This window comes from Bombina bombina, chromosome 2 (assembly GCF_027579735.1).
Source record: "Bombina bombina isolate aBomBom1 chromosome 2, aBomBom1.pri, whole genome shotgun sequence".
Classification (NCBI taxonomy): Eukaryota; Metazoa; Chordata; class Amphibia; order Anura; family Bombinatoridae; genus Bombina; species Bombina bombina.
The window spans coordinates 365,461,487-365,475,227 of NC_069500.1; positions in this window are offsets into that span (position 1 = coordinate 365,461,487).

The following is a 13,741-nucleotide window of genomic DNA, read 5'->3' on the forward strand; positions in this document are numbered from 1 at the left end:
ATTTAGCAGGAGTAGAGACAGCCCCATAACCTTAGGGATTTTGTCCCAAAAAAACTAATCTGTCAGATGGCACAGGATATAATTGCTTAAACGTTTAGAAGGAGTAAAAGAATTACCCAAATTATTCCATTCCCTGGAAATTACTTCAGAAATAGCATCAGGGAGATTAAACACTTCTGGAATAACTACAGGAGATTTAAAAACCTTATTTAAACGTTTAGATTTAGTATCAAGAGGACCAGAATCCTCTATTTCTAATGCAATTAATACTTCTTTAAAAAAAGAACGAATAAATTCCATCTTGAACAAATACAAAGATTTATCAGTATCAGAATGATGATGTTCATTTAAAAATTCATCTGAAAAAGAGAAGTTTTAAAAGACTTTTATGTAAACTAGAAGGAGAAATAACAGACATAGCCTTCTTAATGGATTTAAAAAATAAAATCTCATATGTTTATCAGGAACACTCTGAAAATTAGATGTTGACGGAACAGCAACAGGTAATGTAACAGTACTAAAGGAAATTTTATCTGCATTAATAAGTTTGTCATGACATGCAATACAAACAACAGCTGGAGAAACAGATACCAAAAATTATAGCAGATACACTTAGCTTGGTAGCTCCAGCACTAGACAGCGATTTTCCTGTAGTATCTTCTGACTCAGATGCAACGTGAGACATCTTGCAATATGTAAGACAAAAAAAACAACATATAAAGCAAAATTGATCAAATTCCTTAAATGACAGTTTCAGGAATGGGAAAAAATGCCAAAGAACAAGCTTCTAGCAACCAGAAGCAATGAAAAATGAGACTAAAATAATGTGGAGACAAAAGCGACGCCCATATTTTTTAGCGCCAAATCAGACGCCCACATTATTTGGCGCCAAAAATGACGCCACATCCGGAACGCCGACATTTTTGGCGCAAAATAACGTCAAAAAAATGACGCAACTTCCGGCGACACGTACGACGCCGGAAACGGAAAATAATTTTTGCGCCAAAAAAGTCCGCGCCAAGAATGACGCAATAAAATGAAGCATTTTCAGCCCCCCGCAAGCCTAACAGCCCACAGGGAAAAAAGAGTCAAATTTTTGAAGGTAAGAAAAAAATGATTAATTCAAATGCATTATCCCAAATATGAAACTGACTGTCTGAAAAATAAGGAAAGTTGAACATTCTGAGTCAAGGCAAATAAATGTTTGAATACATATATTTAGAACTTTATAAACAAAGTGCCCAACCATAGCTTAGAGTGTCACAGAAAATAAGATTTACTTACCCCAGGACACTCATCTACATGTTTGTAGAAAGCCAAACCAGTACTGAAACGAGAATCAGCAGAGGTAATGGTATATATAAGAGTATATCGTCGATCTGAAAAGGGAGGTAAGAGATGAATCTCTACGACCGATAACAGAGAACCTATGAAATAGACCCCGTAGAAGGAGATCACTGCATTCAAATAGGCAATACTCTCCTCACATCCCTCTGACATTCACTGCACGCTGAGAGGAAAACCGGGCTCCAACTTTCTGCGGAGCGCATATCAACGTAGAATCTAGCACAAACTTACTTCACCACCTCCATCGGAGGCAAAGTTTGTAAAACTGAATTGTGGGTGTGGTGAGGGGTGTATTTATAGGCATTTTAAGGTTTGGGAAACTTTGCCCCTCCTGGTAGGAATGTATATCCCATACGTCACTAGCTCATGGACTCTTGCTAATTACATGAAAGAAATAGGGACTCCAGTAACACCCCTCTTATTAAAATAGGTTTTTACTGCTTACCCCATTCCCATACAGGGAAAAAATGCCAGCCAGTTCTGATACACCAAGCCTCCTCAGAAAAAAAACATAATTTATGTAAGAACTTACCTGATAAATTCATTTCTTTCATATTAGCAAGAGTCCATGAGCTAGTGACGTATGGGATATACATTCCTACCAGGAGGGGCAAAGTTTCCCAAACCTTAAAATGCCTATAAATACACCCCTCACCACACCCACAAATCAGTTTAACGAATAGCCAAGAAGTGGGGTGATAAGAAAAAAGTGCGAAAGCATATAAAATAAGGAATTGGAATAATTGTGCTTTATACAAAAAAATCATAACCACCACAAAAAGGGTGGGCCTCATGGACTCTTGCTAATATGAAAGAAATTAATTTATCAGGTAAATTCTTACATAAATTATGTTTTCTTTCATGTAATTAGCAAGAGTCCATGAGCTAGTGACGTATGGGATAATGAATAACCAAGATGTGGATCTTTCCACGCAAGAGTCACTAGAGAGGGAGGGATAAAATAAAGACAGCCAATTCCTGCTGAAAATAATCCACACCCAAAATAAAGTTTAATGAAAACATAAGCAGAAGATTCAAACTGAAACCGCTGCCTGAAGTACTTTTCTACCAAAAACTGCTTCAGAAGAAGAAAACACATCAAAATGGTAGAATTTAGTAAAAGTATGCAAAGAGGACCTAGTTGCTGCTTTGCAAATCTGATCAACCGAAGCTTCATTCCTAAACGCCCAGGAAGTAGAAACCGACCTAGTAGAATGAGCTGTAATCCTTTGAGGCGGAGTTTTACCCGACTCGACATAGGCATGATGAATTAAAGATTTCAACCAAGATGCCAAAGAAATGGCAGAAGCTTTCTGGCTTTTTCTAGAACCAGAAAAGATGAAAAATAGACTAGAAGTCTTTCGGAAAGACTTAGTAGCTTCAACATAATATTTCAAAGCTCTAACAACATCCAAAGAATGCAACGATTTCTCCTTAGAATTCTTAGGATTAGGACATAATGAAGGAACCACAATTTCTCTACTAATGTTGTTAGAATACACAACCTTAGGAAAAAATTCAAAAGAAGTTCGCAACACCGCTTTATCCTGATGAAAAATCAGAAAAGGAGACTCACAAGAAAGAGCAGATAATTCAGAGACTCTTCTGGCAGAAGAGATGGCCAAAAGAAACTAAAAACTTTCCAAGAAAGAAGTTTAATGTCCAAATGAATGCATGGGTTCAAAAGGAGGAGCTAGAAGAGCCCCCAGAACCAAATTCAAACTTCAAGGAGGAGAAATTGACTGAATGACAGGTTTTATACGAACCAAGTCTTGTACAAAACAATGAATATCAGGAAGATTAGCAATCTTTCTGTGAAAAAGAACAGAAAGGGCAGAGATTTGTCCTGTCAAGGAACTTGCGGACAAACCTTTATCTAAACCATCCTGAAGAAACTGTAAAAAAATTCTCGGAATTCTAAAAGAATGCCAGGAAAAATGATGAGAAGACACTAAGAAATATAAGTCTTCCAGACTCTATAATATATCTCTCTAGATACAGATTTACGAGCCTGTAACATAGTATTAATCACAGAGTCAGAGAAACCTCTTTGACCAAGAATCAAGCGTTCAATCTCCATACCCTTAAATTTAAAGATTTGAGATCCTGATGGAAAAAAGGACCTTGCGACAGAAGGTCTGGTCTTAACGGAAGAGCCCACGGTTGGCAAGAGGCCATCCGAAAAAGAATCCGTCCATGCTGGAGCTACCAGCAGAACAAACGAGCATTCCTTCAGAATCCTGGAGATTACTCTTGGAAGAAGAACTAGAGGCGGAGAGATATAGGCAGGATGATACTTCCAAGGAAGTGATAATGCATTCACTGCCTCCGCCTGAGGATCCCGGGGTCTGAACAGATACCTGGGAAGTTTCTTGTTTAGATGAGAAACCATCAGATCTATTTCTGGAAGTTCCCACATTTGAACAATCTGAAGAAATACCTCTGGGTGAAGAGACCATTCGCCCGGATACAACGTTTGACGACTGAGATAATCCGCTTCCTAATTGTCTATACCTGGGAAATGAACCGCAGAGATTAGACAGGAGCTGGATTCCGCCCAAACCAGAATTCGAGATACTTCTTTCATAGCCAGAGGACTGTGAGTCCCTCCTTGATGATTGATGTATGCCACAGTTGTGACATTGTCTGTCTGAAAACAAATGAACGACTCTCTCTTCAGAAGAGGCCAAGACTGAAGAGCTCTGAAAATTGCACGGAGTTCCAAAATATTGATCGATAATCTCACCTCCTGAGATTCCCAAACCCCTTGTGCCGTCAGATACCCCCACACAGCTCCCCAACCTGTAAGACTTGCATCTGTTGAAATTACCGTCCAGGTCGGAAGAACAAAAGAAGCCCCCTGAACTAAACGATGGTGATCTGTCCACCACGTCAGAGTGTCGTACAATCGGTTTTAAAGATATTGAGATATCTTTGTGTAATCCCTGCACCATTGGTTCAGCATACAGAGCTGAAGAGGTCGCATGTGAAAATGAGCAAAGGAGATCGCGTCCGATGCAGCAGTCATAAGACCTAAAATTTCCATGCATAAGGCTACCAAAGGGAATGATTGTGACTGAAGGTTTTGACAAGCTGATATCAATGTTAGACTTCTCTTGTCTGACAAAGACAGAGTCAGACACTGAATCAACCTGGAAACCTAAAAAGGTTACCCTTGTCTGAGGAATCAATGAACTTTTTGGTAAATTGATCCTCCAACCATGATCTTGAAGAAACAACACAAGTCGATTCGTATGAGATTCTGCTAAATGTGAAGACTGAGCAAGTACCAAGATATCGTCCAAATAAGGAAATACCAATACCCTGTTCTCTGAATACAGACAGAAGGGCACCGAGAACCTTTGTAAAAATTCTTGGAGCTGATGCTAAGCCAAACGGTAGAGCCACAAAACTGGTAATGCTTGTCTAAAAAAGAGAATCTCAGAAACTAAAAGTGATCTGGATGAATCGGAATATGCAGATATGCATCCTGTAAATCTATTGTAGACATATAATGCCCTTGCAGAACAAAAGGCAGGATAGTCCTTACAGCTACCATCTTGAATGTTGGTATCCTTACATAACGATTCAATATTGATAGATCCGGAACTGGTCTGAAGGAATTGACCTTCTTTGGTACAATGAAGAGATAGAATAAAACCCCAGCCCCTGTTCCAGAACTGGAACTGGCATAATTACTCCAGCCAACTCTAGATCTGAAACACATTTCAGAAATGCTTGAGCCTTTGCTGGGACACGGGAAAGAAAAAAATCTCTTTGCAGGAGGCCTTAACTTGAAGCCAATTCTGTACCCTTCTGAAACAATGTTCTGAAACCAGAGATTGTGAACGGAATTGATCCAAATTTCTTTGAAAAGAACGTAAACTGCCCCATACCAGCTGAGCTGGAATGAGGGCCGCACCTTCATGGGGACTTAGGAGCTGGCTTTGGGTTTCTATAAGGCTTGGATATATTCCAAAGTGAAGAAGGTTTCCAAACTGATACCGCTCCTGAGGATGAAGGATCAGGCTTTTGTTCCTTGTTGTGATGAAAGGAACGAAAACAATTATTAGACCTAAATTTACCTCAGATTTTTTATCCTGTGGTAAAAAGTTCCCTTCCTTCCAGTAACAGTTGAGATAAAAGAATCCGACTGAGAACCGAATAATTTATTACCCTGGAAAGAAAGGGATAGCAAAGTTGACTTAGAAGACATATCAGCATTCCAAGTTTTAAGCCATAAAGCTCTTCTAGCTAAAATAGTTAGAGACATATACCTGACATCAATTCTAATGATATCAAAGATGGCATCACAAATAAAATAATTAGCATGTTATAGAATAATAATGCTATGAGAATTATGATCTGTTACTTGTTGCGCTAAAGCTTCTAACCAAAAAGTTGAAGCTGCAGCAACATCCGCTAAAAATATAGCAGGAGTAGAGACAGCCCCATTAACCTTAGGGATTTTGTCCCAAACTTTAATCTGTCAGATGGCACAGGATATAATTGCTTAAAACGTTTTAAAAGGAGTAAATGAATTACCCAAATTATTCCATTCCCTGGAAATTACTTCAGAAATAGCATCAGGGACAGGAAACACTTCTGGAATAACTACAGGAGATTTAAAAACCTTATTTAAACGTTTAGTTTTAGTATCAAGAGGACCAGAATCCTCTATTTCTAATGCAATTAATACTTCTTTAAATAAAGAACTAATAAATTCCATCTTAAACAAATACAAAGATTTATCAGCATCAACCTCTGAGACAGAAACCTCTGAACCAGAAAAACCATTATCAGTATCAGAATGATGATGTTCATTTAAAAATTCATCTGAAAAAAGAGAAGTTTTAAAGACTTATGTATACTAGAAGGAGAAATAACAGACATAGCCTTCTTAATGGATTTAGAAACAAAATCTCTTATGTTATCAGGAACACTGAGTATTAGATGTTGACGGAACAGCAACAGGTAATGTAACAGTACTAAAGGAAATTTTATCTGCATTAACAAGTTTGTCATAACATTTAATACAAACAACAGCTGAAGGAACAGATACCAAAAGTGATACACTTAGCTTTGGTAGCTCCAGCACCGGGCAGCGATTTTCCTGAAGTATCTTCTGACTCAGTTGCAACGTGGAACATCTTGCGATATGTAATAGAAAAAACAACATATAAAGCAAAATTGATCAAATTCCTTAAATGACAGTTTCAGGAATGGGAAAAAATGCCAGTGAACAAGCTTCTAGCAACCAGAAGCAATAAATAATGAGACTTAAATAATGTGGAGACAAAAGTGACGCCCATATTTTTTTTAGCGCCAAATAAGACGCCCACATTATTTGGCGCCTAAATGCTTTTGGCGCCAAAAATGACGCCACATCCGGAACGCTGACACTTGACGCAAAAGAACGTCAAAAAATGACAACTTCCGGCGACACGTATGACGCCGGAAACAGAAAAAAATTTTGCGCCAAAAAATTTGCGCCAAGAATGACGCAATAAAATGAAGCATTTTCAGCCCCCGCGAGCCTAACAGCCCACAGGGAAAAAGTCAAATTTTAAGGTAAGAAAAAACATAATTTATGCTTACCTGATAAATTCCTTTCTTCTGTTGTGCGATCAGTCCACGGGTCATCATTACTTCTGGGATATAACTCCTCCCCAACAGGAAATGCAAGAGGATTCACCAAGCAGAGCTGATATAGCTCCTCCCCTCTACGTCAGTCCCAGTCATTCGACCAAGAATCAACGAGAAAGGAGTAACCAAGGGTGAAGTGGTGACTGGAGAATAATTTAAAAGATATTTACCTGCCTTAAAAAACAGGGCGGGCCGTGGACTGATCGCACAACAGAAGAAAGGAATTTATCAGGTAAGCATAAATTATGTTTTCTTCTGTTATGTGCGATCAGTCCACGGGTCATCATTACTTCTGGGATACCAATACCAAAGCAAAAGTACACGGATGACGGGAGGGATAGGCAGGCTCATTATACAGAAGGAACCACTGCCTGAAGAACCTTTCTCCCAAAAATAGCCTCCGAAGAAGCAAAAGTGTCAAATTTGTAAAATTTGGAAAAAGTATGAAGCGAAGACCAAGTTGCAGCCTTGCAAATCTGTTCAACAGAGGCCTCATTCTTAAAGGCCCAAGTGGAAGCCACAGCTCTAGTGGAGTGAGCTGTAATTCTTTCAGGAGGCTGCTGTCCAGCAGTCTCATAGGCTAAACGTATTATGCTACGAAGCCAGAAAGAGAGAGAGGTAGCAGAAGCTTTTTGACCTCTCCTCTGTCCAGAATAAACGACAAACAGGGAAGAAGTTTGGCGAAAATTTTTAGTTGCCTGCAAGTAGAACTTGAGGGCACGAACTACATCCAGATTGTGTAGAAGACGTTCCTTCTTTGAAGAAGGATTTGGACACAAAGATGGAACAACAATCTCTTGATTGATATTCCTGTTAGTAACTACCTTAGGTAAGAACCCAGGTTTAGTACGCAGAACTACCTTATCTGAGTGAAAAATCAGATAAGGAGAATCACAATGTAATGCTGATAACTCAGAGACTCTTCGAGCCGAGGAAATAGCCATTAAAAACAGAACTTTCCAAGATAACAATTTTATATCAATGGAATGAAGGGGTTCAAATGGAACACCTTGTAAAACGTTAAGAACTAAGTTTAAACTCCATGGCGGAGCAACGGCTTTTAAACACAGGCTTGATCCTAGCTAAAGCTTGACAAAAGGCCTGGACGTCTGGATTTTCTGACAGACGCCTGTGTAACAAGATGGACAGAGCTGAAATCTGTCCCTTTAATGAACTAGCCGATAAACCCTTTTCTAAACCTTCTTGTAGAAAAGACAATATCCTAGGGATCCTAACCTTACTCCAGGAGTAACGTTTGGATTCGCACCAGTATAGGTATTTGCGCCATATTTTATGGTAAATCTTTCTGGTAACAGGCTTCCTAGCCTGGATCAGGGTATCAATAACCGACTCAGAAAAACCACGCTTTGATAAAATCAAAGCGTTCAATTTCCAAGCAGTCAGTTTCAGAGAAGTTAGATTTTGATGTTTGAATGGACCCTGTGTCAGAAGGTCCTGTCTCAGAGGTAGAGACCAAGGTGGACAGGATGACATGTCCACTAGATCTGCATACCAAGTCCTGCGTGGCCATGCAGGCGCTATTAGAATCACAGATGCTCTCTCTTGTTTGATTTTCGCAATCAATCGAGGAAGCAGCGGGAAGGGTGGAAAACACATAAGCCATCCCGAAGTTCCAAGGTGCTGTCAAAGCATCTATCAGAAACCGCTCCCGGATCCCTGGATCTGGACCCGTAGTGAGGAAGTTTGGCGTTCTGGCGAGACGCCATGAGATCTATCTCTGGTTTGCCCCAACGTCGAAGTATTTGGGCAAAAATCTCCGGATGAAGTTCCCACTCTCCCGGATGAAAAGTCTGGCGACTCAAGAAATCCGCCTCCCAGTTCTCCACTCCCGGGATGTGGATTGCTGACAGGTGGCAAGAGTGAGACTCTGCCCAGCGAATTATCTTTGATACTTCCATCATTGCTAGGGAGCTTCTTGTCCCTCCCTGATGGTTGATGTAAGCTACAGTCGTGATATTGTCCGACTGAAACCTGATGAACCCCTGAGTTGTTAATTGGGGCCAAGCTAGAAGGGCATTGAGAACTGCCCTCAATTCCAGAATGTTTATTGGAAGGAGACTCTCCTCCTGATTCCATAATCCCTGAGTCTTCAGAGAATTCCAGACAGCGCCCCAACCTAGCAGGCTGGCGTCTGTTGTTACGATTGTCCAGTCTGGCCTGCTGAATGGCATCCCCCCTGGACAGGTGTGGCCGATAAAGCCACCATAGAAGAGAATTTCTGGTCTCTTGATTCAGATTCAGGGTAGGGGACAAATCTGAGTAATCCCCATTCCACTGACTTAGCATGCACAATTGCAGCGGTCTGAGGTGTAGGCGTGCAAAAGGTACTATGTCCATTGCCGCTACCATTAAGCCGATCACCTCCATGCATTGAGCTACTGACGGGTGTTGAATGGAATGAAGGACACGGCATGCATCCTGAAGCCTTGTTAACCTGTCTTCTGTCAGGTAAATCTTCATTTCTACAGAATCTATAAGAGTCCCCAAGAATGGAACTCTTGTGAGAGGAAAAAGAGAACTTTTCTTTTCGTTCACTTTCCATCCATGCGACCTTAGAAATGCCAGAACTAACTCTGTATGAGACTTGGCAGTTTGAAAGCTTGAAGCTTGTATTAGAATGTCGTCTAGGTACGGAGCTACCGAAATCCCTCGCGGTCTTAGTACCGCCAGAAGGGCACCCAGAACCTTTGTGAAGATTCTTGGGGCCGTAGCCAATCCGAATGGAAGAGCTACAAACTGGTAGTGCCTGTCTAGGAAGGCAAACCGTTAGATACCGTTGATGATCTTTGTGAATCGGTATGTGAAGGTAAGCATCTTTTAAATCCACTGTGGTCATGTACTGACCCTTTTGGATCATAGGTAAGATTGTCCGAATAGTTTCCATTTTGAACGATGGAACTCTTAGGAATTGTTTAGAATCTTTAAATCTAAGATTGGCCTGAAAGTTCCCTCTTTTTTGGGAACCACAAACAGGTTTGAGTAGAACCCTTGTCCTTGTTCCGACCGCGGAACTGGATGGATCACTCCCATTAATAACAGATCTTGTACACAGCGTAGAAACGCTTCTTTCTTTATCTGGTTTGTTGACAACCTTGACAGATGAAATCTCCCTTTTGGGGGAGATAATTTGAAGTCTAGAAGGTATCCCTGAGATATGATCTCCAGCGCCCAGGGATCCTGAACATCTCTTGCCCAGGCCCTGAGCGAAGAGAGAAAGTCTGCCCCCCACTAGATCCGGTCCCGGATCGGGGGCTCTCGGTTCATGCTGTCTTTGGGGCAGCAGCAGGTTTCCTGGCCTGTTTGCCCTTATTCCAGGACTGGTTAGGTTTCCAGCCTTGCCTGTAACGAGCAACAGCTCCTTCCTGTTTTGGTGCAGTGGAGGTTGACGCTGCTCCAGGTTTGAAATTCCGAAAGGGACGAAAATTAGACTGTCTAGCCTTAGCTTTGGCTTTGTCTTGAGGTAGGGCGTGGCCCTTACCTCCTGTAATGTCAGCGATAATTTCTTTCAACCCGGGCCCAAATAAAGACTGCCCCTTGAAAGGTATATTAAGTAATTTAGACTTAGAAGTAACATCAGCTGACCAGGATTTTAGCCACAGTGCTCTACGTGCCTGTATGGCGAATCCAGAGTTCTTAGCCGTAAGTTTGGTTAAATGTACTACGGCCTCCGAATGAATGAATTGGCTAGTTTAAGGACTCTAAGCCTGTCCGTAATGTCGTCTAGCGTAGATGAACTAAGGTTCTCTTCCAGAGACTCAATCCAAAATGCTGCCGCAGCCGTAATCGGCGCGATACATGCAAGGGGTTGCTATATAAACCCTTGTTGAACAAACATTTTCTTAAGGTAACCCTCTAATTTTTTATCCATTGGATCTGAAAAAGCACAGCTATCCTCCACCGGGATAGTGGTACGCTTAGCTAAAGTAGAAACTGCTCCCTCCACCTTAGGGACCGTTTGCCATAAGTCCCGAGTAGTGGCGTCTATTGGAAACATCTTTCTAAATATTGGAGGGGGTGAGACGGCACACCGGGTCTATCCCACTCCTTAGTAACAATTTCAGTTAATCTCTTAGGTATAGGAAAAACGTCAGTACTCGCCGGTACCACGCAAAGTATTTATCCAACCTACACATTTTCTCTGGTATTGCAATGGTGTTACAATCATTGAGAGCTGCTAAGACCTCCCCTAGTAAATGCACGGAGGTTCTCCAATTTGAATTTAAAATTTGAAATATCTGAGTCCAATCTGTTTGGATCAGAACCGTCACCCACAGAATGAAGCTCTCCGTCCTCATGCTCTGCAAGCTGTGACGCAGTATCAGACATGGCCCTAGAATGTCAGCGCACTCTGTTCTCACCCCAGAGTGATCACGCTTGCCTCTTAGTTCTGGTAATTTTAGACAAAACTTCAGTCATAACAGTAGCCATATCATGTAATGTTATCTGTAATGGCCGCCCAGATGTATTAGGCGCCATAATATCACGCACCTCCCGGGCGGGAGATGCAGGTACTGCCGCGTGAGGCGAGTTAGTCGGCATAACTCTCCCCTCGCAGTTTGGTGAAATTTGTTCACATTGTACAGATTGACTTTTATTTAAAGTAGCATCAATACAGTTAGTACATAAATTTCTATTCGGGCTCCACCTTGGCATTGGAACAAATGACACAGATATCATTCTCTGGGTCAGACATGTTTAACACACTAGCAAAAACTTGCAACCTGGTTATAATCTTTTTTAACAAAAACGTACTGTGCCTCGAAGAGGTACTTAACGATTAAATGACAGTTGAGATAATGAACTGAAAAACAGTTATAGCATCAAGTTTAAAAAACACAACTTTTAGCAAAGGTTTGTTCCCATTAGTAAAATAACTAAATTTGACATAAAAAATTATATAGTAACGTTTTTATTCACAGTCAATAAAAATTCTCACAGCTCTGCTGAGAGAATGTACCTCCCTTCAAAAGAAGTTTGAAGACCCTGAGATCTAGTCAGTGAACCGGATCAAGCAGGAAATATAATAGTAGCTGACTGGAATTTTTGATGCGTAGCAAAAGAGCGCCAAAAAACGGCCCCTCCCTCTCACACACAGCAGTGAGGAGAAACGAAACTGTCACAATTTAAAGCAGACAACCTGCCAAGTGGAAAATAATGCCCAAAAATTTATTTACTCAGTACCTCAGCAATGTAAACGATTCTACATTCCAGCAAAAACGTTTAACAGGACAATATTTATTAAAAGGATTAGTGACCTTTAACAGAGTAGTTTCCGGGTGAAAAACCATTCCCCAGAATACTGAAGTGTATACATACATGACTTGTTAACGGTATATGCAGGATTTTTCTCATCAATTCCATCAGAAATTAAAAACTGCTACATACCTCAATGCAGATTCAATCTGCCCCGCTGTCCCCTGATCTGAAGCCTTTACCTCCCTCAGATGGCCGAGAACAGCAATATGATCTTAACTACTCCGGGTTAAAGTCATAGTAATAAACTCTGGTAGATTCTTCTTCAAACTCTGCCAGAGAAGTAATTAACACGCCTCCGGTGCTATTGTAAATAACAAACTTTTGATTGAAGTCATAAAAACTAAGTATAATCACCATAGTCCTCTCACAATCCTATCTAGTCGTTGGGTGCAAGAGAACGACTGGGACTGACGTAGAGGGGAGGAGCTATATCAGCTCTGCTGGGTGAATCCTCTTGCATTTCCTGTTGGGGAGGAGTTATATCCCAGAAGTAATGATGACCCGTGGACTGATCGCACATAACAGAAGAAAATGATTTATTCATATGCATTATCCCAAATATGAAACTGACTGTCTGAAATAAGGAATGTTGAACATCCTGAGTCAAGGCAAATAAATGTTTGAATACATATATTTAGAACTTTATAAAAAAGTGCCCAACCATAGCTTAGAGTCACAGAAAATAAGACTTACTTACCCCAGGACACTCATCTACATGTTGTAGAAAGCCAAACCAGTACTGAAACGAAAATCAGCAGAGGTAATGGTATATATATATATATATATATATATATATATATATATATATATATATATATATAAGAGTATATCGTCGATCTGAAAAGGGAGGTAAGAGATGAATCTCTACGACCGATAACAGAGAACCTATGAAATAGACCCCGTAGAAGGAGATCATTGCATTCAAATAGGCAATACTCTCCTCACATCCCTCTGACATTCACTGCACGCTGAGAGGAAAACCGGGCTCCAACCTGCTGCGGAGCGCATATCAACGTAGAATCTAGCACAAACTTACTTCACCACCTCCATAGGAGGCAAAGTTTGTAAAACTGATTTGTGGGTGTGGTGAGGGGTGTATTTATAGGCATTTTAAGGTTTGGGAAACGTTGCCCCTCCTGGTAGGAATGTATATCCCATACGTCACTAGCTCATGGACTCTTGCTAATTACATGAAAGAAAAGGCTGCACATACCTTAATGCTGCTTGTAGCATGAAACCGGTCTCCACACTGAAGATGTCTCATGGTTACCCTTCAGAAGTCTTGTGGGAACCAGCGTGGATCTTAGTTACAAATGCTAAGATCATCAAACTTCAGGTCAGAAATCTTCCATATCCCCCTGAGGAAAATAGTACGCACTGGTACCATTTAAAATAAAAAACTTCTTGATTGAAGAAACTAAAACTAACACCTCACTTTACCATGTCTTCCTAGTATAACACAGGCAAAGAG